This window comes from Danio rerio, chromosome 8 (genome assembly GCF_049306965.1).
Source record: "Danio rerio strain Tuebingen ecotype United States chromosome 8, GRCz12tu, whole genome shotgun sequence".
Taxonomy (NCBI): Eukaryota; Metazoa; Chordata; class Actinopteri; order Cypriniformes; family Danionidae; genus Danio; species Danio rerio.
The window spans coordinates 57,868,756-57,895,135 of NC_133183.1; the positions used below are offsets into that span (position 1 = coordinate 57,868,756).

General features: G+C 37.5%; 1 protein-coding gene and 1 long non-coding RNA gene across 39 annotated transcripts in view; one reads left to right on the forward strand and one right to left on the reverse strand.

The window, feature by feature from the left end:
- prdm16 (PR domain containing 16) overlaps positions 1-26,380 on the forward strand; it is a 476,324-nt gene that overhangs the window by 37,944 nt on the left and 412,000 nt on the right. For 16 of the 38 annotated variants that reach the window (XM_073911183.1, XM_073911185.1, XM_073911172.1 and 13 more), the window contains exon 1: positions 25,284-25,420. The exons of the other annotated variants lie outside the window; for them this stretch is intronic. The gene's annotated coding sequence lies outside the window, so the exon portion shown is untranslated. Of the gene's footprint in view, positions 1-25,283; positions 25,421-26,380 lie in introns of those variants that run through there. 38 annotated transcript variants of the gene reach the window in all.
- On the reverse strand, positions 33-25,535 carry LOC141375930 (uncharacterized). The gene is made up of 4 exons (XR_012384764.1): positions 25,393-25,535; positions 24,843-24,933; positions 23,469-23,572; positions 33-177 (listed from the first exon to the last, which is right to left on the reverse strand). It is a non-coding gene; the product is annotated as an uncharacterized lncRNA (long non-coding RNA).

The following is a 26,380-nucleotide window of genomic DNA, read 5'->3' on the forward strand; positions in this document are numbered from 1 at the left end:
ATAGTTTCAATCAGCCAGACATTGTTAATTACCCTTTTCATTGGAGTGAAGAGGCAGGTAAAGACAAATCCAATTTTGCCACGCTTGCATTTGACCTGGGACGCAACCCTCAGGCCAGTGGTCTTGAATTACACGACCTCTGGAAAGTTACTTGACTTTCAACAGACCTCTGGCTCACTGTTTTTAAAGGGAATAGTGTGAAAAATGTAAAAAGTAAGGAAAAGATTGGACATCAGGGTTAAATAATCTTGGTTATATTATTCTTCAACAACATTTCACATCTCTGACAGAGTTTGGGGAACGCTGCATCACTAATTTATTTCCAGAAAGATGCTTTATACTATGGTAGTTCAGCCACGAGTTACATCCTTGTTTAGGGAATGCACCCCTGGTTATTTTTTAGTCAGCTAAATCTGGAGTAGATTTAGTCGACTAAAATAGTATTCCATTTAAAAACGAATTCAGGAGCTTAAAATATGACCTGAAGTACATACCATTTCAGTCTAAAGATTTAGGTGCTTTCACACCTGTAGATCGATCGTTTTGTTTGTAAACAGAGAATAACATTATTACAATATTTATTTTTTTCCTAGTGCAGTTCGCTTTTACAGTTTCTAAACAGACCCAAATTGTTCAAACAAGTCATGTGCAAGTAAACTCTCCTCACATTGGTCAAAGTTTCAGGGTTTATTCATATTATAGTTATATATATATAATAGTTATATTTATTTATTATTATAGTCCCATGTTATACGTTCTTATTTTAATTTGTGATGATAAGCAATAATATATATATTATAAGTCAAAAGGTGCACTTTCATTTTGACACCCACAGACATCGTCACCAAATAAAAATCCAGGACAGACTTTCTCATACATGTCATTTCAGTTGTCAAGTTTTGATCTATTGAATCAATCAATCTATAAAAAAACATTGGCTAGAAGCAGAATAATGTTGATCTTTCTTTTTAAGATGTCAGTGCTTTTTAAGATGTCAATGAACAAAACAACAGGCCTAATACAACATATTACAAGATTAAAATTAGTTATCAGATGGTAATTTCGGTCAATTTTTCGAATGAATAAACAGCCCTCTGTAATATATTTCTGAAAAGACATGCACATTTACTAGTAGGAATGATGGCATCCCATCTTACTCATCGTTCTCTCTTCATATAGCATATATATGGCTATTAAATAACCATAATAGACTCTGACATAGCCAGGTTTGTTAGTTCATTTTGCTTTCTTACTACAATCGATCTGCTCCAGAGTTTGTTTCAATCAAGCCGAGATCACCTCATTCATGCGATCTCGGACCGATTAATTTTGTGCAAATCCAATCGTGACTGCTGGATTCACATATGCCAAACAAACCGCGCTAACTGGGCAAATGAAACAGGTTCCGAAAAAAATCTCCAGGTGTGAAAGCACCCTAAGACTAAAAACTAAGCAGAGAGACTACAAGTCACTTTCCAGAACTTTTTCTTTCATTGTTCCACACCGGTGGAATGATCCTCAAAGGACAACTAAAAACTCATCTAATCTGCGATCTCTCCCACCTTACCACGCGACAACCCCAAACTGAGTGTGTCTATCATAGGTGAGTGGGCTTGACAAACCACCCGTAGAAGCACTCTTCTCTCTCAATTCATTCATTGATTAATTTTTTTCTTTTTTGGTGTAGTTCCTTAATCAGGGATTGCCAAAACGGAATGAATCAAAAAAGCATGTTTTACGCAGAGGATGTCCTTCCAGCCGCAACTCAATACTGGAAAACACCCATACACTATGGCCAATTTAGCTTATTGAATTCACCTACAGTGAATGTCTTTGGACTGTGGGGGAAACTGGAGCACCTAGAGGAAACACAAGCGAACATGTAGAGAAAATGCAAACTCCACACAAAAACGCCAACTGGCCTAGCCGGGGCTTGAACCACTAACCTTCTTGCTTTAAGGTGACAGTGCTACCCACTATGCCACCGTGATGCTCTTCTCTCTCTATTTAAAAAAAAACATTCAACCTTACACTAGCACTTAATTCTCTGAGCACTAACAGTTCCTTTGTATAATTAGCACTTCTTGTGTATATTGCCTCTTCTTGTTGAATCGCTCAATGCCTCCTCAGTTTAAGTTGCTTAACACAAAGGCGTCTGCTACATGCCTAAATGTAAGACTAAAACTGAATCAAATTTTGCTGTCAAAGTGAACACTACTGGACATTCAGGGTGAGGATGTTCCTCCGGTAGTTAGAGGAGTGAAAGTGGTGTGAGTCCGTCTGAAAGGAGCTATTCTTCCTCCCGTGAGCACATCAGCTTGTACAGCTGTTGAAGCTACGAGAGCAATTATCACCCGTTTACCGCTGTTGATTTGTGAGGGCTTTCTCTAGGGCTCGGAGGAATGCCCCTTTTCTTCCAGGGTTTGTTTTTGGGAGGGGGTTTCTCAGCTCACAGACAGCTTTCAGAAGAGAATTTGCCTAATTGTTTGATAGCATCTGTCTTTCTGTGCCTAGGGAGGAAACAGCTAGCTTCGTGCTAATATGGAGAAAACGAACTGTATTTAAAGACTTGGTGAAAAAGAGTTTCCACAATGCTGTCAAATGTGTAAAGGCGACACAATTGGGTTTTTTGGCAATAGTTTGACATTGTGCTTTAAGAACAGGTTTGTTGTTTGTGGGGTCACTTTAGATTTTTGGCTCGAGGTGGTAAGACTGGCTTTGGGGACCTATATGGGGACGGGGGTTACAGAGGTAATGGGCCTTACTAAAGGTGCTGGAAGGCAACTGAAGGGCAGAGAGAGATTTCCCTAGTGTGGGAGAGTGTGTTTCTGACCTAGCCATACTTTAGGGATAAAACTGCAGCAAAACGTCCCTAGAAGTAAGCCAAAACTGCTTTTTGAGAATGTCCTCGAAGGGAAAATCTTGTTGTGAATACTATAAATAATGCATTCCTTAAATTATACATTTTTTCCAGTGTGTAAAAATAAGAAGGATTTTTTTTCCAGTGTGGAAATTTGTTTTCCATATTTTTTCCAGTGTGTAAAAATAAGAAGATATGGATTTTTATTACACATATTAAATGTAATTTATTCTTCAGCAGAGATTATACCAATCTTCAATGTCAGATGATTCAGAAATCATACTAATATTCAAGTGCTAAATTATTATTTTTATGGTTGACGATCACTTATTAAGAACGAGTCTTGATTTTATTGTTGAAAACATTGTTTGCTGCTTAATATTTTCTGCTTTTTTTTTTTCCGGATGAATAGAAAGTTAACGACTTAAGCTTAAATTTGAATACTTAATAGAGAGTTTTACACTTTTAAATACCAACAATCATTTTATTAACTAATTTCTTAGACCTTGTATAGTTCTTTTTCTCTTTGTCATGATGACAGTACAACAGTGTTGGGCAATAACACTTTACTAGTAATGCGCTACTGTAACGGCATTACTTTTGACAGTAACTAATACTATGACGCATTACTTTTAAAATATAGTAACTCCATTATCGTTCCAATATGATGCGTTTGTCCGTTGCTGGGTAAGTTAATTAACTTTGGCTGCAGTCTAGCCCACATCTTCCTGTTTACAGTGGCAAAAGATTGTGGAATTGGTGGATGTCAACCAACCACCGTAGGAAAGATGCGTCCTGTATGAGGCACCAGACTGGACAAAATCCAAGCGAAAGCAGAGACCGAACGCGCGAGGTACACCAAGTGTGTTCACAAGAGAAACCGAGGGACTATTAACGTTACTATTATTAATTACTGTTACTAACGCCTGTTTCACACCGCAATCGTCAGCGGCACGTGAGCAGCGCGTGTGTCCATGTTAACAGATTAGAGCTTTCATAACGCACACAGCAGCAGCGCGTCAGAGCGAGGCGTGAGTGTCGCCGAAGCAGCAGGGCAGCGATAGTTTCGGCGCTGGGTCTATTGTTGATGCGCTGCTCACGCTCAATTAATGTGACAGTGCATTGATAATGACCAAACCACATTGAATGACAGTAAAAAGTAGCAATTTTACCCAATAAATGCGTTAATAATGTCAAATGGTTTATATATAGTCGTTCAAATGAACTTAAAACGGCAACAAACATTTATTTAGGCCCGAACTACAAAACCAAATGTAAAACAATTTTAGTATCAGTTTTGCTTAAGTTGCACACTAGTGTTGTAGGAGAGGGGAAATAGAATATTTACGGAATTTGTAGTCCATAGCGAAGTGTATTGTGGGTAGTGTAGTTCGACACGCATGCTGGATTATGTTAACTTGCTGTGTTCTGTGCAGCTGAGCAAAGGAAGAAAGTTTTAATCGGCTTTGTTTTATGTTCACTCGAGTTATTCCTACCGGGAGCTGTTTGCATTGTGAATCTGACAACATGAAAATAAGTAAAAGAAAGTCATGCATTGGTTACTTTTGTCCGTCTCATCCTCTGCACGAGCATGAATTAACGAGCTGTTATTCTGCCGCTGGACATCACTGAAGCGGAGAAAGTAACACTAGTTAGATCATGCATAAATATCATTATAAGTATATTGTATAAATATTATTATAACTAGGTCTACAGCAACCTGATAATCAAAAAACAAATGACATGATATCACAGGCGATTGTCTTCTGACTGTAGACACTTCTCATATAAGTTAGCTTGAGAAGCATACAGTACTATTTGATCTAAAAAATTTGTAAAATAAACATTTGCAGGTTAAAGAAACAGCATAGGAGGGGCTTTGGTGCAGATGAAAAGTTTAAAAAGTGTATTTGTATATAGAGACATAAGTAACTAGGTAGAATAGACAGAAATAGGTTGATCTCTGCAGCAGCTGCCGAAGAGCTGCGCGCTGCAGACGCAGCTGGTGTGAAAGGCAAACGCCTGCGTGCTGCTACTGCTCGACATACGCTCTGCGCACGCTCTGCTCATGCGCCGCTGACGCTTGCGGTGTGAAACAGGCGTAATACTACTATGTTTGTTGTTTCAAATAAATAAGCACACAACGCTTTCCATAATTTGTTGACGTACCACGTTTTATTTGTGGTTAGTTTGAAAATTGCTCATCAATATCATTTGAGCAGCTATTTTTTTTTTTTTTTTTTTTAAATGCATTAAATTTATGGTTGTCTATAATAGCAGCTTTGTGGTGCTGAGTTTCACCACCAAATTGATTCTAAATGAATTTGAAATATGAGAACATTAAAGGGTAGCTAAATCTCCAACACGTTTTTTTTAAATATCACAATGTCCTTTCCTGCAATATCTGAATATATATTCTATGCAAAATTCTTTATAGATATCCAGTCCTTTTAAAAAAAAAATAAAAAAAATAAAATTACATCTAAATAAGTAACCCAAACAGTATTATATGACTTAACACTAAAAATGAAAAATAATTATTATTTAGGTGAGGATCAAACTTGGGTCGGCATCATCGTAACGCAACCAGCTGACCACTAAACCCCAATGGTGCTATTTGAAATAAAAAATAAGTATTGTACTTTTACCTTCAAGACTCTTTTAACCACAGAATTACTTTCTATTGATGGCTTAAACTTTTTCTCCCCTTTTTAAATTTCTGATCAAATTAAGCCAGATTTATTAATGTAGTGAATCATCTGATTTTCATTGAGCAGGTGTAATATTCATTAATATTAATTACTCGAATTCTTATATTCACTAAGGTGTCGCTGTCATCATTAACCTGCAGGCTGCATTTTGCTCACGAGGCTGCGAGAAAATAAATAAAAAGAGAGTGAGAGTATGGTATAATAAATAAATAAATGAAAAAGGTGCGACTGCTGAGAGTGCAAGCGGCTAGGAACACCGGCCCTCGCGGCCAAAAAAACGGACCGGCCCGCCAGGAATTCTCCCGGTCCTCTAGATGAGCCAATCCTGTCCTGCACGCTTTCAAACACCACTGCGCGTTTATGTGTGTCAGGATTACCTTCTGAGGTGCAAGTAATTTATTAAACAAAGAAAAGATTCACGCAGCTTCTCCTTTCGCAGCAAATTCCATTTTTACTGTTGATATTTGTCAACAGATAATCAGGAAGTAACGATTTTGTTTGATTTGACTCGTTGGATGGAAACACTGCTTTGTTTGCACATATCATAATCTAGTTTGCGCATAAAGGTAATTTGCATCTTTGGATAGAAACATAGCTACTGACCGTACATACTTTACTAGTTGTTTTGCATAATAGCAGTAGCTTAAAGTGCAATTTAGAGGCTTAATTAGGGTAATTAGGTTAACTAAGTTAGAGTAATTAGGCATTATTCAACTGTTTTTTTCAACTCCTTTTAAAATAAAAGTAATATAAATGTTTTTATTCTGTAATTATTTGTATTTGTTACTAATTCATTTGTAGTACAATGAATAGCCAGACTTAAAAGCGTGTGTGTGTACGTGTCTAACTAGCGTTTGAGTCTTTCTTCTTGCTCAACTCTCACCCAAATTAAAGCTCAGCAGGTATCTGGCCGGCTCTTAAACCCACATCTCACCCTCCTTATATCTGTTTCTCCAAGCGCTTTGTTTCCCCTCAGCCTGACTTGTCAGGGAAAATCCTCATATTTGCGGCTTGCGTTGGCAGCACACTGTTGCTGAAATGTAGATTTTCAATGTGACCCTGACCCCGTTTGACACAACATTGTTTTTCCACGTCTCCTGAACTTTTTGTTCATCTCAATCTCCAGCAGAATGGACAAGCTGTGCTTTAACATGACCCAGTACTGTATCTGTCATTTGCCTTTTTTCAGGGAACTTTTAATGAGCTGCTAGATCGTTTTCACGTCGACATTAGAGATTATGGCTCATTTGAGCTCTGTAGACGCAAGCGAAAAATAAACAAATCGATACCATCCAGTCACAATACCTTTCTGGAGCATGCAAAACTCATTTCCAGCTTGCCCAAATATCCCCACTTTTCTGTCCGCAGGACGCCCAGAATAGAGATGCTATCTGATCTGAGTTCAGAAATGAAACATGTCATAGCAAATTATGAGCATGTTTTTTGAATTACTTACTCTTGGGCTGGCCTGAAATCACGGCGTTTCAAGGCGGGTATTGTGCGGAGAGGAGTGAGACAGACAGAAACAGAATAAAATGAGCAGAATAAAGGAGAGCGACGGTATGTGTGTTTGCTCTGGAACAAATAATATCACTAGGGCTGACTCATGCGCTGCACAAATGAGAAATGATGAGAAGAAGCCCTAGTCATTCCTTTTTGGCTACGTTCGAAGCATCATTTACTGAAACTGGCCTGGACCTCTGTGCAATAATAACCACATCCTCCAAGCATCTTCAGCAAGGCCTGTTTTTATAGCTGGGAAAGATGGGCACAGACTTGTTAAGACCTAGACTGGTTCGAATGGTCGGCCAAAGGGGAGCAGTGCCTCAGAAAGAGCCGTTCTAGTCAAAAAACGTGCTGCGTGCATCTGAGACATTACTAGTGCAGCTAAGAAAAAGTTCATGGAGAGATTATGAAACAGGGAACTGTTGAAGATTGATGGGGATAGAGTATATGTTTTTTCTGAGCAAACAAATACTGATTCTAATCATAATTATACTCACTAAATTGTCATTCAGAGTAACAATAGTTAAGCAGTTCTTATTATACTTTTATTGACTGACTGAATGACTGACTGACTGACTGACTGACTGCTTGGATGATTGATTCAGTGCAGCACAATTGACTAGGGATGCATTTCTGAAAACCATCGTTTAGCCAACTAAGGTCGCAAGTTTCGTCATTACGAACTTAGTTTGCTTATTTTTTGTTTCCCAAATCCATCGTTCCAACAAACATTCGCAAACTGTGTCGCAAACTTGTACACTTGCAACTACACCTCTAAAGCTGTAGTTAGAAGCATAGTCCCCCCATGCCCTTCTCCTTTCGAATGTTCCAACATTTAAATGTGCAATGATTAAAAAGACATTAAAGTCATCTCTATTAGGTTTAATTTGATTTCAAAACTATTTTTCTACCTTTTTTGACAATTGCACTCCATTCGTAGTGCACTTTAAAAACATTTATGCCATTTTAAACACAGCAGTGGCTCATGACGAAAGCTATAGGTTATTATTACTTAAAAGTGGAATGTATGTTATGTCCCCAAAGCTTGTGAAAACAAAAATATATAGCATATAGCATACATTAATGGTTTTAATTTATAGTAGGTTATTTATTAGGAAATGTATCTGTAGGCCTACTGTATATGACATGGGCCTGTTGGCTAGAACATTCCTGCAGTGGTTTAAAATAGTAAAAATATACAATAAATAAACAATATCCTACTTTTAGGATAACAATTTTTATTATTATTATTAATAATAATAATAATAATAATAGTTTCCCAGAGATGGGTTGTGGCTGGAAGGGCATCTGCTGCGAAAAAACGTGCTGGATAAGTTGGCGGTTCATTCCGCTGTGGCGACCCCGGATTAATAAAGAGACTAAGCCGAAAAGAAAATGAATGAATGAATAATAATAATTATTATTAATAATAATAATAATAATAAGAAGAAGAAGTAATATTTTTTTCTTTTCTTAATAAATGGCCTACTATAAATTACAACCATTAGCCTAAATATTTATATGATTTATAGATGAGATTATAATACATGTTGGCTAAGTGGTTTTATGTTTTAGAATAGAGTATGGCATATTCCTAATAATATTTGTAAAGGAAACATATATGTGCTGTTTACAAATATTTCAATTTTAATGAAAAATGTATGCATGTTATTATTATTATTAATTTAATATAGCTATAGCTCTTAAATCGCTATCAGCAGGTCATACCTAAAAATCAGAATCAGCCAAGAAATCCTAAATTTCCAATTATTATCTGTGTGTGCATTTCACAAAAAAAAAAAAAAGCCATCAAGTTGACTCACGATACCATTTATAATCACAATCGCATATCACAATAATGTACTTAAAAAAGTATATATATAAATTTTACTGGTTCAAACTACTTATTTAAAATGAGCTGAAACAACACAATTCTTGAGATTTCATTCGGATAACTTAATTTTTTATGTTCAATCCACATAAATTTGTTAAAAGTGTTAAGTTAACTTAATCGATTTGTGTTGAACCCTGCATTTTTTTTTACAGTGTGACCTCAGTAATCGGAATATGAAAATTTTACCAAGCTCCTAATTGATACTAATCTGGAGAACCTACAACACCCAACAACAATTATATATGTATAATAAAAATGTGCTGCTTGTTCAAAATACTTATTTAAAATGAGCTAAAACAGCACAAATCTTGAGAATTTTGGACATCTTAAATATTTTAAGTTCCATCAACTTAAATTTGTAATTATAAGTTAACTTAATTCATTTGTATTGAGACAACATGAAGAAATTGTGTGGAACCCAACATTTTTTACAGTGTAGTTAGCCTGTTGTTCGTTGTTAAACTTCTGTGGTAAGATGTTCCCGCAAAACTCGTCCATTTTTAACAGCGAATGTAACAATTGTTGTACCAACAATACAAAAGGATTAAAATGGCTTCCAAGTAATGAAGGCTATATTTGTAGATCTTAAAGGGGTAGTTCACCCAAAATTAAATTACCTCACAATTTACATGACCAATTTTCATGAACATTCACTTATTGATTTCAAAAGTAGGAATTTACTATGAAAACAAAACACTATATAAAAAATAGAAGTCAATGGGTACTACCAACCATCATTTTTAAAGATAACTTCTCTTGTGTTCAATAGAAGAAAAAAAAAAAAACACTCAAGTAGGTTTTGAACGAGTGAAGCGTAAGTAAATGACAGAAATAGGTGACATTTTGGGGTGAATAAAAGTGTTTGCTTACGATATTTTCAAATTCTAAAACCTTTTCTCTGCTTAAAATGTATTGGGAAAGATTCTACAGATTATACTATACATTATTTGTTAAATGTTATATTGATTGTGTCATCATTTGGAACATTTTTATGTCACATGGCATAAACAACCCACGCACAAAAAAAATAATAATGCATGGCTGGAATGTAAAGGCGGCACAAGGGCAGATGGAGGAAGTGGGGTCTTAGCATGGCTGGGGGTCATTGTTATCAAAGCTGGTGTTTAATGGGTTCCTGACCCTTTCTCGTAGAAGACATTTTGTGAGTAGGGCAGCTGAATAGATCTGAAGGCTACGAGCAGGTATGAATGCAGGAAGGGATTTGCAGCAGGAACAATGACCCATCATTTCCTGTTTAAGAGCACATCCAAACGGACAATATGTCGCTGGACAATACGCCACTGTACTGCAGCCTCAAACAACAATATGAGCTAAGAAAAATGAATATCAGGTCACTTAAGGCTGTTCCATCAGTGCTGCCATTGTGTCTACAGTCTACTAAGGCAACTACATTTAAGGTAGTAACCTAAAAGAAATGGACTATGAAGAACACTTTCTATATTGGTTTATATCCACTATAAAATTTTTAATCAATAGTTTAGCATTGACACTAACTAATTGACATTAGTTGACCCTAACTAGGACGGTACAGTGGCTCAGTGGTTAGAACTGTCGCATCATAACAAGAAGGACACTGGTTTGAGTCTCGGCTGGGTCATTTAGCATTTCTGTAAGGAGTTTGCATGTTCTCCCTGGGTGCTCTGATTTCCCCCACAGTCTAAAGACATGCGCTATAGGAAAATTTAATAAACTAAATTAATAATAATAATAATAATAATAATTCATTTTATTTATAAATGGTGTGTTTCTGGACACCCAAGGTCACCTTTAACAAGCATCAACTGCCATATCAGAACAAATTAAAACAATTAATAAAACATTGCCAAACAAAATTTTAAAGGTACAAACTCATCGTGAGTTTAAAATAACATGATAAAAGATATAGTCAAAAGAAAGCCTGCTTAAAAAGATGGTTCTTGAGACGAGATTTATATTAATAACGAGCCATGGTTGACCTGAGCTCAAACAGACCTTGTCATCATCTTGATGATCAGCCACAAAGCCAAGTTGAACAAAATCTGCCCTGTTTTTGCAAGCGGTTTCACTTCCTCCAGAAAGTTTGTGTGTGTTCACGTGCACGTCTATATTTGCAATAATGAACTTCTTGAGCTGATGATAACAACGTGCGCGTGATTATTGAAGTGCTTCTGACATCTAATCCTTACCGAAGCGGACCAACGTGAGAGTGAATCATAAAAAAACAAAGGAGAAGCCGGAACAAAGGAAAAACAACAAAGGAGCAAATGATTCTTTCAGCAACCTAAAACATGAACAAACTGTCATGTTTAAGTGTTATCACCTTTTGGACTATTATGAACTCGGAATTCCTTTCTAACAGAGGTTACATGTGCTGGTGAAGATTAAAAATACAGATGAGAGGTTACTGTGAGCTATATGTTGTCTGCTGTTTTTGAACCCAAACAAGGACTAAATGTATGCTGTGTGTAGTTTCTCTGTAGTTGGTAACATATCGGAGACTGTAAGGGGCTGTTTGTGTTCATATATGTTGCATTTATTTTGTTATTTAATATATTCGCAGACGTTACAGTAGGCTATTTCGCATTGATCTGCAGTTATAATCAAATGCTTTGCATAGAAAGGTCAGTGATGAACATTTATACACAAGTATTTATTCTGTGTTTTGAGAGAAGTGCTTCTCATATGATATGTGACCAACCCGTACAGCTTAACTTTGACATTTCCTCGAGCGAGATTGACATTGACTGAAATGTTCTGTTGTACACCATGCTCACGAAACCATTGGTACCATTTTGGCAGTGGAAACGCAAACCTGATAAAGGTGACCTGAACTGTACCTTACCGTGTCGTACCACTCAGTGAAAACGGGCCATAAAAGATCATTGTGCTTAATCGAGTGCGAGGTGGCACCAGGGAAAAGAGTTGGCTGATCTAAGAGTGCGAGAATGGGTATAAATATGGGGAAGTTCGGTGAGATATTGAGGAGCAAGATTATGAAGTGCCTTGAAAGTAAGAAGTAGTATTTTATAATCAATACGAAACTTTACCGGAAGCCAGTGAAGCTGATAAAGAAGTGATGTGACATGCTCCTGAGATGAAGTCCTAGAGATGACACAAGCTGCATGGTTCTGAACCAGTTGGAGTTTATGGAGAAGGAAGGAAGCCCAGTGAGAAGTGCATTACAGTAGTCAAGACGTGATGCAACTAATGCATGGATGAGAACTGCTGTGTTATTGGTTGTGAGAGAAGGGTGGAGTAATATTACGCATTATTATTCCGGTTGAAGGCGACGTGATTGTCGTTTGCATAGAGCGCCAGTTCAGCTTGCTCCGGCCCTGGCAATATGTGTAATATTACTGATGTGACCTTCAAACATGAGTGTGCTATCCAAGATGACACCCAATCTATTATCAATATCTATTGTAGAATGATCACATTTATCCAAAATACTTTTAGTCCCAATGAGTAGGGCTTCAGTTTTGTCACTATTTAATTTGTATTATTTATTTTAAAAATGTATCATAGTTTTAATTAAATTTAAATTGTCCATAGTGTGTCCAAAGTGTGTGTGTGTGAACGTACTAAATAATCTAATAATGTAAACCTTGTATTCAAACCTTTTGGACCTCCTTGATATCAGCTTGGCACACTCCAACAAATGTAGTAGAAACAAACATTGGCTAGTAATTTGATTACATATGAAAAGTAAGGAAGACACTGGACTAAAAATGAAATCGTGAAGTAGAAGGAATACTTTTTTAGTATTTTAAATAGGCTTAGAACAACATGTTAAGTATTATCTTCTACAAACAGTACTCACTTAGTACAAACTAGTGCCAGTTTTAACCGGAATAAAAGGATCTGCATTAAATGCTTGAAAATACCTTTAGAATAAAACATGCGCTCAACCTACGTCACAGATCCTAATGTACAATGCAGCTTTCTCTTAGCAATTTTAAACGGGAAGAGACCCAGCAGAGATACAGCTGCCAAGTGCCGAGGCAAATATTTATTTTACGAAATTACACGAAGTCGCCTCTTTTTCTAGGACGTGCCCCACAATAGCATCTCAGCATACACAAAAGTGCCCATGATGCTCCAGAGCAGCAGACCTCTTCGCAGACGCGCGGTTGGAAGGCATACTCAACCCAGACTGAGATATCCATCTGGGGTTTGTCATGTTAGACATCTGCCCACGTCTTTTTTCTCTTCTGTAATTATAGGAATATTTATTTTCCTTCGATGCACTCTGGGAAGACGCACATCATGTGGCTTGGGTTTTGTGGACGCTGTGAAGGACCAGGAAATGGCCTGTCCATGAAGTGAAGATTTGTGAGTCTAATTTTTGGGGAATTGACAAACAAACGAGAGAAATAAAGGAGGAGAGGTTTATTGTGATTTGATGTAATGAGATTTTGAAATTCTCTTGTATTTGCCTGAGGAAATGAGACGTTTAAAGAAGCAAGGAGAGCATCATGCTATTCGTCGCCACATGTGTAAAGTGTCTGTATCTCATCAAGTCGATCACTTAGTGTGTGAATCTAAACACTTCATCTCTTTGGAGTAAAGATTCATAGCAAAATCTATACGTTCATTTATGCATAATCTATATCGTCACTTATTCTGGTGGTCTCTGATCAATATCGGTCAATGGCTGAGATCAGGCCTTTTCCATATTGATCATGCATATATTCCACCAGATTGGTGATACATTTAATGTAGATATATTATGTGAAGAGTAATGACATATATGCTTGGCACGACCCGGGCCAAGATAAATCATAACACAAATAGAACAGTTTAATTTCCATCGGTGGCTTTGGTTAACCTTGAAAAGCGCATTTGCAATGATAGTCGCTGCCACCAAACGGCACGAGAGACACATATAACTTAATGTAGACAAAAAGAGGGTCTCTCTTTTATTGTTGGGTTACAAATTAACTAGTTACTGTAATTAAATGACTAAAAAAAAATTAAAGTTTGGGAAATACTTTTAATTTTAGCCAATATAATAACAGTTACGCAAGATATACTGTAAGGTATACTCTCTGTAAGTTTAACAGTTCTATATAAATCAATTCAAAGAAGCAAAGTAATTGTATTTTTTTGTTATACAAATATATTTTACTGAAAAATTACATTTTAAAACAAAAAATAATTGAGAAATTAGTCCAAGACAACATAAAGAACAAGGACAGTGAGACGGTAATTGTATATTTGTTATTCAGATACAGTATTTTGATACTAATTCAAATGTTAAACTGAAAAAGGATAGATACATTGGGGGAAATAAGTATTCAACACATTACAATGTTTCTCAGAAAACATATTTCTAAAGGTGCAGTTGACTTTTCCCTGGATGTTGGTAACAACCACAAAAATATATATATGAAAAGAAACAAAACTTATTCATTTCCAAATGAAGTTCTGTGTAATAAAATGAAATGACATAGGGAAACATTTTGAACACATGAAGAAAGGGAGATGTAGAAAGGCAGTGAAAGCCCAGACAGCAGCTGAAATTTCTCTGTAATTCTTTAGCAACCCTCTGCCCTTCCTCATTGTAAATTAATACTAGCTGCTTCAGTGAAACAAGAGTGGACATTTCAGCGAGACAATGATTCAAACCACAGCCAAAGAGACTCTCAAATGCTTGCAGAGAAAGAAAATCAAGCTGTGGAATGGCCCAGCCAATCACCTGATATGAATTCAATAAAAAATACAAAATAAAGCTCAGATTTGATAGATGAGACCCATAAAACCATCAAGATTTTTACACTTTGTAAAAGTCTGGGCCAGAAATCACACCTGAGCAATGCAAGTGACTTCATTCTACAAACACGTCATCTTTAAGCTGCCATCTTAATACTTTTTTTCCTGTGTCATTTCATTTTATTATGTATAACTTAATATTTAAAATAATTGGTTTTGTTTTGTTAGCATATATGGATTTTTTTGGTTGTTATCAACATCTGGTGACAGGTTCAAGTCAGTGGCATCTTCAGAAATACATTTGTTGAGAAAAATGGTGACGTGTTAAATACTTATTTCCCCCACTGTATATCTGACGATTGTACATACTTAAGAAACAATGAAATCTTTTCAAAAATTTGTGTCGATATATGTATGAAATATGCTACCAATTCTTTTGCGTTTTGATATATAGACTGTTTAAAATGTGTTAAAAAGTGTTAATTTTTTAAACAAAACTAAACATGTTTGACTAAAATATAGAAAGAGTAAAAAAAGAGTTTAATTTTGGCAACACGGTGGCTCAGTAGTTAGCACTATTGACTCACAGCAAGAAGCTGATTCGAGTCCCAACTATGTCAGTTGGCATTTCTCTGTGAAGTTTGCATGTTCTTCCAGTGTTCGCGTGGGTTGCCTCTGCGTGCTTCGGTTTCCCCAGAGTTCAAAGACATGTGGTACAGCTGAATTGACTAAACTAATATGGCTGTAGTGTATGAATGTCTGTGTTAAACAGTACGTATGGGTGTTTCCCAGTCATGGATAGGGCATTCGCAGTGTAAAACATATGCTGGTATAGTTGGTGGTTTCAATACGTGGAATAGTTCCCTGATAAATGAGGGACTAAGCTGAAGGAAAATGAATAAATAAGTTTAATTTATTTTGTCTATGGGACTTATTAGGGGTTTTAGTATGGAGTTAAGTAAAGTTACTTTTCAGACAAAGTAATTAGAAAAGTAATTTAAATACAATTTTAATGATGGAATAAGTAACCAAACATTTTTGAAGTAATTTACCCGACACGACTCTTTGTTTGTTTGTATATAGTTTGGCTACCTCAATTGTTTAAATGCTGTACTCAGTTTAAAGTCGAACACCATTTACTCAGTATCTATGGCTTCCGTTATCCAGCTACTGGAAGATGACCTGAATGAAAACAAAACAGCAATGCTACTTTTAGCTGGCAGTCATTTGGTTGCTAATGGAAGGCTCTTGGCAACCAAATTTCCGATGATAAATGATGCTAAGCAGTGGCAGCGTTTGCTCTGCAGGTGTATGATTATCAACAGAGAGGATCATTTACTGTGGTTTACACACCTGTCTCTGCAGACGTTTGTAAAACAGGTTTCATTCTCCAACTTTGACTCACTGATTCATTAAAAGTGAATGTGCCATATTAATATGACGCCATAATCAAATTTAAAAGTAAAGTAACACAAGTCTGCATCAAGTTGCTTAGTTAAGTACTTGGAACTTGATTGGCTCGTACGTTTACCCAACAAAGATATACTAAAAAGCTTCCACTAAATGTTGTTCCTTTGTGCTTTTGACAACAGACGACAGAGTTGTCAAAACAATCCCCATTTACACGGATGCACGTAAACGAATAAAAACACGGGATTAGGAAAGCCAGGCTAGTAGGTTGTAAGAAACAATAACAATGCTTCAATCTGCCATTGTTGTTTTTGTAAAGTACTCATACTTAACTATAAAACAAACGCTTAATACGCATAAACATTCATGAAATTCGTGAATAACACAAATATGGTTTTTCCTATCACCCCCAAAATGGCATTGTTGTGTAAATTGTTACGTAAAAAGTCTTGACTAATGACTCAGTACAGACTTCATGAATTGACAATGTTTTAGAATGAAAAATTGACTTGATCCGTAAAGGTCACGACTTGACTTTGAGCCACTGACTTGACTTTGTCTTTGGTTTTGTGCACTGCGAAATGAAACTTGAACATCTGTCATCTCATTAGTCCTTCCTCATAGTTTACTCATTATTCTTGACTTGCCTTCCATCGTCCCTCAGCTATGATAGCATCTCCTGACGTGCTCCTGCATACGAACGTCCCGAGCAGTGGATGAACTTGGCACACAAAACTTTTTTCTTCTCCCCTCTCATCCTCTCTCATTTGCTTGCTCTCTCTCTCTCTCTCCTTTCCCATCCTCGCCTCCATTTCCATTCTCCTCACAAATGCAGACGATTCACAGAAAACAAGAGATAATGGCCAGTGTCCAATCGGCCAGAGCTAATCAGCGTGCATCGTGGGAAAAGCCCAGGACGAGGGGCGAAAAACAGCCCATTGTCTGGTGGAGATTAAAGTCCCGAAAAGACGGCATTGTCTGACGAGGGGATAAATCTTCCTGCTGTCACTCAAACCTGAATTAAATTCTCCTTCGCCTCTAAAAGAGGCTTATCTCTGCTCAATAGCTTGTTGCGCTACAAGCCCAAAGGAATGTATTTGGTGAACTTGTGTTGCTGACACCTTATGAAGAAAAAAATAAATAAGGAGCAATGGGCAAAGAGCAAATCAGGCTGTTGTGGAGCTCAGGGACTTGAAAGAGGATGTGCATTTGGGCAGACGAGGATCACTATAGTCTTGGCGGGTGGAGGGTTTGTGGGGGGGGGGGTGCAGTGTTAAGGGTGGTTGATTGACTGTGCCTGGCCTTTTGAAAGCAAAGTATAGTCCTTCCTCCGATTCCCCGGACCCTCTTCCTCTCCGATGCCAAGAGGCATTGGGAAGCACGTCACTTGCCGGAAAAGAGATCTGTCTATGGTACTGCTGGCTTGCAAAGCGGTGGCAACATATGAAAAGGCCATGGCCGCATCACTTTATCTGTCCTCCAGCAAATCCTCTCGCCAAATTTTGCTCCTTCTCACCGGCTCTTTATCTGCTCTCCAGCAGGCTTCCCTGCCAAAAACCGATCCCTCACACCAGGGCCCTGGAAGGATCTTCATGTTCTGTGTGCATTTAAAACAGACCGCAAAAGAAAGAAAGAAGGCAAAAGAGACAAGGGAAAAGGAACTTCTGTGGACACTGCCCCGGTCTGAATAGAGAAAGTGGGTGTCCCATTTTTCAGCAAGTCCTTTCTGTGTACCGAAGGAGGAGAGTAAGGATAGATATTGATGATTCATACTAGAACAAAACAAGAAAGCACACGGAGCAGAGAGAGAGAGTCTATTCTTTACCACCCGCTGCCTGCTCCCTAAACAGGATTTTCCGCTTGCCGTTTTTGCAACTCGCTGTTGTTGTTTATGCCCTCCTTTAATTCCCTTCTTTCAAAGTCCCGGGGCTGCACTTTCGCCATCTCTGGCCCGTCTGGACTTGGCTCCTTAACAAGCAAGGCTTACACCTGCTTACAGGATTAAATTAATTAGCACGAAACAGAGATGGTGGGGGGATAGAGGGAAGAATTATCACAATGAGGCAACTAGGCCATTGTTGCCCAGTCATGGCATCCTCTAGAGCGGATGCTGGCTCCGTTGTTTTTTGTGGGGAGCGGAAGTTACACCAGGAGCACACAAAAGGAGCAGGCTGATTTGTTTGGGTGTTGGGGCCTGAGGGGAGAAAGATCTGTCAAGGTGATGTTTGACTGGCCTTATTCAGTGATGACCGGGGCTCGGCGAGGAGTTTGTGTTCTAAAGCCATGGAAACGCATTCACTATTCATTGGGTCTCTCTTGAAAATAACGGTTCCTAGCAGCACCTTGGGTTCAGCAAAGTCCTATTCTAATCAAGAACCACATATGGTTCCATTGAGACAAAAATGTTGGTTAGTTGCTCAATAAATACAATGTACTCTCTTAGAACTAAAGGTACAAAAGCTGTCACTAAGGGTGGTACCTTTTTAAAAGATTTTTTGTTGTGTGTTTTTGTTGATGTTGTCCCTAAAACGGTCCACAAAGGTACATATTAGTACCTAAAACTTAACTTCTTTTACTTTCTTTTAAGTCACCATTTAGGACATTTACCTTTTTAAAAGGTATGGCCTCAGTGACAGAATTTGTACCTTCATTTCTGAGACAGTAGAACCTAAAGGATCCCGTAATAAGAACTTCATCTCATGATGTTCCACATTTGACTTTCTTTTGTCAAAACCCTAAAACAGTTACATTTACTGGCAACCAGATCTCAATGAGTGGGTGTATGTTTAGTTTGTTGCTCCAAATGATATCGGATAGCAACAGGATGACCTCTGTCTTTTTTGATGTGGGAGGTTTAATCCAAATATTGGAGGTTACTCCTTATTTGGCGAGCTGACTTTTATTTAACAGGATTATTTCTAAGTCAGGACAGGTAACCCCAGCTTCGTCAGAGGAAATTCTTCCTCCATGAGGTATTGAAGCCCCTTTGGCAAGTGTCTGCCCTCATCTGTCTCTCTTTCCCGAAGATGTCAGAGGAGCAGTAGAGGAACACAGGACAGAATACCCAAATCCATCTCACTAAATGCTTGCAGATGTGTGAACTGTGTCCTTGCCATGTTTTAGGCGCTACCTCAACACTTTTTCAGCTTTCTGCTGACCGCAATGACAATGAGTTAAAGTTCTCAGCTCAGTTAGTGAGCTATATTATTTTTGTTATGTTCATAAATTGTGTTTTAGGACAAAACTGCTAAACATCAAGTTTTCCTTTTTTTAAATCACGCTTGTACTCAAAATCCTCATGATTTTTTTGGGGTCATTTGATTCTTAAGAGAGCTGACCCTCCTTAAAAAGACATCTAACTTGAATGTCACAAATGGAAGAAAGAGGGGGAGGAAAAGAGTGCATTTCAAACGCATCATTGAAAAGGAGCATGAAACGGAACCACTTGACCTGCCACCCAGGACATATTATTTCTGAATAGATAAAGATGTCCAAAAATAAGATCTATTTTGGGTTTTTGACTAGTTCCAGATCAGCATTCAAGAGGCAATTTGAGAGTTGTCTGAATGGTGTAGCCTGACACCAGAGAGCTTTACCATACCAGGGCTCGAAATTAAAAAAAATTCCGGGTAGCACCAATGCTCCTAACATCAAAAAATGTAGGCGCACCAGCCAAAATTTTGGCACACCCACCAACAATTATGAGCACCGATTCTACAAGTTTTATATTAAAACATTTATTTCATTTGAAATGAACACTATAACAAACAAAAAATCTGCATGTGCCCACCGGCCCTACATGCACTGCTTGACGTGATTGAGATAAACTGAGTTAACAATAATAACTTTGTTGTTTTCACAGGTGGTGTCTGATATTGCACACATGATATTGACATATAACTTTTTATTTACATACGTCATCTAAAGAGCAAAAACAGTCTCTATATGAGCTGCAATAGTTTAATCCCAGTGAATTCATGCTCTTTTGCATTGGTGAACACAGTCGCACAACTGACAGCATCGTAACGATTAAATAAAGGATTATATGACAATAGGACATCTCGTGCTTAAAATGTGTAGATGTGGCAAACGCTGTTACCTGAAAACTCTGTCTTACTGGCGTTACGGTGAATGGCTTCAGTCATTTTCATAGTGGACTTTAACCCACTAGAAGTTTTTTATCCACTCTAGTGTAAATGGTAGATTAACATTCACCGCATGATCACTAATAAGATGCATCATTATTTGTAACTTTAGGTGGTTTCTAAAACAAAATCTGTCAGTGTTGTTTTCATTCTCTTGTATCTAGACCTGTATGTTTTCACGGCTGAAGCTCCCTGTCATCTGAACTGAGTGATTGACAGCTGATATTGACCAATCCATTTGCGTTCTGTTCTAGAGCAGTGGGATAATCAGAAACGCTTGAAGGTGGGGCAAGCAGTGCGGGATTTGTTTACTGCAGCAAGTTGATATGACAACTTTTAAAAAAAAAATTCTGAGCGCTGCGTTTGGCATTTTTTGGTGCTAAGTTGCATTCTGCTTGAATTTCTCCTAACCGCACAGCATCGGTTAACATTATTCAGTGAAAACTTCAAAATCTTACTTAAAAACAGTCGCAATTTCGAGCCCTGCATACCATTGAACCTTGAACCAAACATCGATCAAAATTATTTCTTGAGTACTGCATCTAAATTCTGATATTGTGTGTTATCATGGCATCGACAATATATTTAACTAGCCTGACACAGATTCTAGAATATGTTTTGCACCTATTTTAAGGAGAAAATGGTAATAATTTTACAAAAGTCCTACATCGTTCGAAACTTTCAGAATGAAATGAAGAGATTTTCAATGCAGTTCTGCCTATAAACCGATACTACAATTGTTTTGCTTTTAAACATGAAATATTTCTGATATTTTAGATGATTAGTTTCTGAGGAATTTGTGAGTAGAAAGGCACACTGTTAATAGACATGGTTCTTTATTTCCCTTTTAAAGATCACCTTCAGAAAATTGAGTGTTGGGTACACATATAGTGGACTCTGGTAAGTGGCAAGAGCACTCTGGTGCAATCCTTTCCTTATGACAGTGATTAGAGCCACGCAGACAATGAGCGGTCTGAGCCCAAGATTCCAGCGCTAACCTTCTAGCTTAGCAGAGAAGTCTCAGCAAGGCTTAGCACATTCTTAACCTGCCTTGAAAATGCACGCTAAGTACATGTAATCAAATGAAATCCGTTGTAATTTTCAGATATCTATCGATTTGTGATGTTGTTATGCCTTGTGATAGGTAGAACATTACTGGCAGGGTGTGTGTGAACGCTAGCAGCTGTGAGTTACTTTGGCCTTCAACAACATTTCAACTGTCAACTGTCCTGATGATACAAGGGGGATCGGTTTACGCATTCACTCACGCTCGCTCTCCACACACACACACACTCACAGTGTGATATGATATAAAGTAACTACCTCCAATGTTTTCTGATGCTATAATTGTAATGGACTGTACAACACGTCCTACGCTTCACCGACCGAATCAACCTGGCGTGTGATATCCCTACCCGCAACGGAGGAAGTGTTAACTCAACTGGAACGGTTTTGTCCTGTTAAGACGAGAAGAAAAAGGGAAAAAAGTGGGAGAATGTGGATAACAGGACTAGTCACAGCAACCCTGATCCCGTCAGGTATTCACGCTATTGTCAGCACGTATAACGGCTGTCCGTCCGTCATCCCCGCGGTCAGACGCCTAATCTGTCCTTTCAGTGTGCTCTGAAAAGCCCCCAGCGCCACGGCCCCGGCGACACGCCGATTCTCCATTCACCCTCCCCTGCCGAATGCAATCACCGGACAACCCTGCAATAATGCGCTCCCTTTGAAAAACAAAATAAAGGTGGACGGCTCGTTGTGGTTAGTCCCGGCGAGATAAATCATGCACTCCAAATTAACTTCCATTCAAAGTGCTGGAAAAGAATAGCCATCCGCGGACGGACGGGCTGCGCTCGGAGCATGATGATTCGACTTGATAAATGTCAAGGCGGATAATTTGAGGGCTCTGATTAAGATCTTATCGGCCCGGGAAGTTAATAGAAAAGAGTTAATCAAAAAAGCCGCGCAGGGTTCTGCCGAGTATCTGCGGGAGAGATCCCGTTTAAATTGGCTCCACTCGGGTCCTCTCAATTCTTGCCCATACAAAGAGGTTGACATGTCCAAAGGTTAGTCATCCCACCAGGTTTGCTAATGCTCAAAAACAAAAGCGCTTTAAAAGATTGGCTAGAAGACACGATTAGAAAGCATGCAGGTGATCTCCTCACCTTTTATTGCTTCATGCTAAGACAAACTTTTTTTTTTTTGAAAGACAGTATTTTTTTAAGTATTCAAGTACAGCAAAATTACACTTCTATATTGTTATAACAGACACATAACCTATAGATACTCTACTTGACTACACTAAGTAGGCTCCATTTATCAGTTCTCCAGTATTGATGGTTTATGTCACATTTTATTTGACGCAAATAAAAGGTTGTAAGGACAGATTATCTATTCAATTTGTCATAATGTTATATGCTTGGGTGTTGTCAAAGTCCCTAAATGGCAGGTTAATTTATCAAGCTGCAAACACTAATAAATAAATAAAATTTAGAAATAAAAACACAATTTTCTAAATACATTTTTTTTGTTTTAGGCTTATAATTCTATAAAGAAATACTGAAATCTCCAAAACAGATTTTTAAGATACTTTTACATTCACTATATTTAACATAATTGTCCAATTTTATTTACCTATGATATATATATCTCATTCATTGCTTTCTGAAACACTTTGCACTGTAGATAAAGTCCTAATGTGGGTTTTAAAATCATTTCATTGATCTTAAAATCTTTGTGATGATCCACATTCCTATCTTTCTAGCTTCTTAAGAGCAGAATGTAGAGTCAAATATGACATCTAGCATGACAAAGGTTTGTCAAGCATCTTATGTCTATATATTTTTGATTTAATTGAATTAGATACACCACCCGCGAGTGTGATTATCACATCTATCTGTTGGTTAAATAAACAAACCTGCCTTTGTCAATCTTTGATCCGATGTGTGGAGGGAAAGTCACGTGTCCCTTTGGCTGGGAAAAGCTGACAGATAAGCAAAAGGTGCATCTCATTTTATCGACTCAAGGACACGCATTATCCACTCCAAAGCGAAACGAGTTCTCTTAAAATCCTCTCACACTAAGCTGACCTTTACCTTTTAAAAACAAAAAAAAAAAACTTGGAGAGTTCTTGTGCAACAGTAATTGGTAGAGACTTACCAGTGGATTTTTCATTTTTACAGATTTGTAGTGTCTGTACCGGCATGCTGACACCTGTCAGGATGGCCTACCTTCTCGAAGCAGGGTGGGGAGACATGTGGAGATCATGGAGATGATCTTTTGTCATGTTTGCTCCCAGTTAGGTGGTAGTAAGCACAGGTAGAGCAAATAGCAGCTAAACAAACAGAAGAAGACAGTGGTGTGTGATAAATGATGAGACCTGTGTGAACACAAATAACTCAAGCAACATCAAAAGATTTTGTCTTCTTATTGTAGAGTAAAAGTTCATAGTAGAAGTTGCCATAAATTATGCGTAGCTTGTGTTTTGGCAAGCTGCAGTTTTGAAATAATTAAACCACAGGTGGTCTAAATATATATATATATATATATATATATATATATATATATAAATAAAATAAGTTTATGTATATATTTATAAATAAAACACATATACAACACATACTCTACCAGGGCTCAACAATAAGGACTGCCCGATGGCCCGGGGCCAGTGTGAGAGATGCTTGGGACAGTAGACAGGATCATTACTGGCCCGATTGGGGCCACCTTTTTGTTAAATAATTTCAAACTGAAATAAAATACCTTCACATTTTCCATACTGCTCTTTTTGTTTTGTTAACACATAATTTTGCTCATTATACGTATATTGACATTTTAAAAGTATTATTTAAATAATTTTTAACATTTAAATAATTATAGGCATTATTTTTGACACATTATTTAAAATATGTTGCTAAAAAATAGCGTTTAAATTGTATTTTTTCTTTGGTGGGGCCAGTGGAAATTTTGGCCGGGCAAGTAAAAATCTAAACCATTGGCCTGATCGGACCAGTAGAAAAAATCCTTTGCGTTGAACCCTGTCTACACACGCATATATTAGTGTTTTTAAGGTTTGAAAAGTGCTTACATTTTGGCTAAAGTACTTGAAACTGCTTGTAAATGTGTCACTAAACAGGTAATAATATTTTACTATTTAAATTAAATTAATCATTTTGCTTTTGCATGATATGAGAACTTTGTAGTCTGTGCATATGCCTGTAGTGTCTTTTTCTCTGTCCCCGTTGCTTACTTAAAGCCTTAAACAGGGAGAGAAGACTAAATGCATGACAATTAAAGCTTCCTGAGTGAACAGTGCATGAAATAAAAATAAATATAAATTTAAGATGAAAGATGACTCATTTAATATTTGATTTAAAAGTAATTTGGATGAATAAATGGCCGTAATTCAATGTTTTCTAGTTATAATGCTATACTATGTACATACTATCGTATGTACATTTTCCACACTTGTAAAGTGCTTAAAAACTTTAAAAATGCACCTGTAACGCGCTTAAAAACTGAATTAAGCTTAAAAGGTTCTTCATTTCACTTGGGAAAAGTTGTAATATATGTATACAAAATATACACAAACACAACAACAGACTCACCTTATTTTTCCAATATTTTCCAGTGTCGTACACAGTCCATGCATAACAATAGTTCACCTCGAAGATAACTCATTGTTGATGGGTCCTCAGTCTGTGGATATCCAAGTAGTGATGGAATCAGTTCGTTTTGCAGTTGTTGGAAATATTATATGTTTTGTTGACATATTTTATCTGCGAAACTTATCCAGTGTCTATTGACGAACACGTCTGGTTGAGGTAAATTTGGTTTTATATTCACACATTCGGACTTTCTCCTTTATAGTATCGTTTCAGAAAAGTATTCTTTGCAAATTATAAATAGTGGAATCATATTAGCAGCCAATGACTATCACATTGTTCACAGCCAAATAAACAGTGCTAATGTCATACGTGTTTCCAGACCGAATATTCAAAGTAACGTTGCCATAGTAAACAATGGAGCATGTCACAAGTTGCGAAAGTGCGAATGTTAAACCAACTTTACCTCAGTAACCGTTACCGGTTGACGCTTTCTCGTCACTGGCATTTTTCTTTGATAACATCGGCAAAATTAAGTTTGAGCTGAAGATACCTCCGGTTTGTTGTGCATCAATTGGAAGGTCAGTTCATCATTACATTAAGTGCACACATCTTTGGTTTTGTCCACTGTTTGAAAACAAAACTAGCCATTTTTCACAACAGCCGTCGTGTCTCTTTAAGGCGTCACATTAACCTGGCGTTTGCTGTTACGTCTGCAATGATGGCAAGAAGACGGAGTCAAATGTTATCAAACGGTTAATTTGCGTTAAAAAAATATTACCGCGTTTAATGGATTGCGTGTTATACATTTAAAACTCGAAATTTATTAATACCCTAGGATATAAATAATCAGGCTTGACTGTGTAGGGTTTATTTATAAAATTATATAATTATTACTAACGTACTTATATTACCCTGGCCCAAACTTTGGTCTGTAACACTTTACACTAACAGTAGATGAATTATGATGTATTAATATGTAAACTAAACATTATTATGAATTAATGATGAGTTAAGGCATGTGGTAATGAGCTAACTTTAACTACAACACGACTTCATGTGTAATGGCTACCTATTTGTTAGTAGCCCTGCTGAAAAAAAAAAAACAAGTAGGTATCCTGCTGCCCAGAGACCTGTAACGTTAAGTGAGAGGAGTTACACTGCAAATACAGTTGGGTTTAGGTGGTGTGGGTGGAGCAGATATTAATAAAACAACAGGTTGCTGTGAGGTTGGGTTTAGGGTTGGAGTGGGTTATGGTGTAGACGTTAATAAAACACATCAGGTTACTGTGGGGTTGGGTTTAATGTTGGGGTAGGTGTAGACATTCATAAAGCACAATATTGGACTCAATGTCATGTACAAGACATTAAATAAATAAAAACTCCATATTTGTACAGCCCACTTGGAGCTGGCTCCGACCTCCATTTATACCCACTTCCAAAATTACAGCTTAAACCAGCCTAGGCTGGTTTTAGCTGTTTGACCAGCATAGTTTTAGAGGGGGTGTGGACCATTCCAGACTGGTTTCCAGCTATTTCCA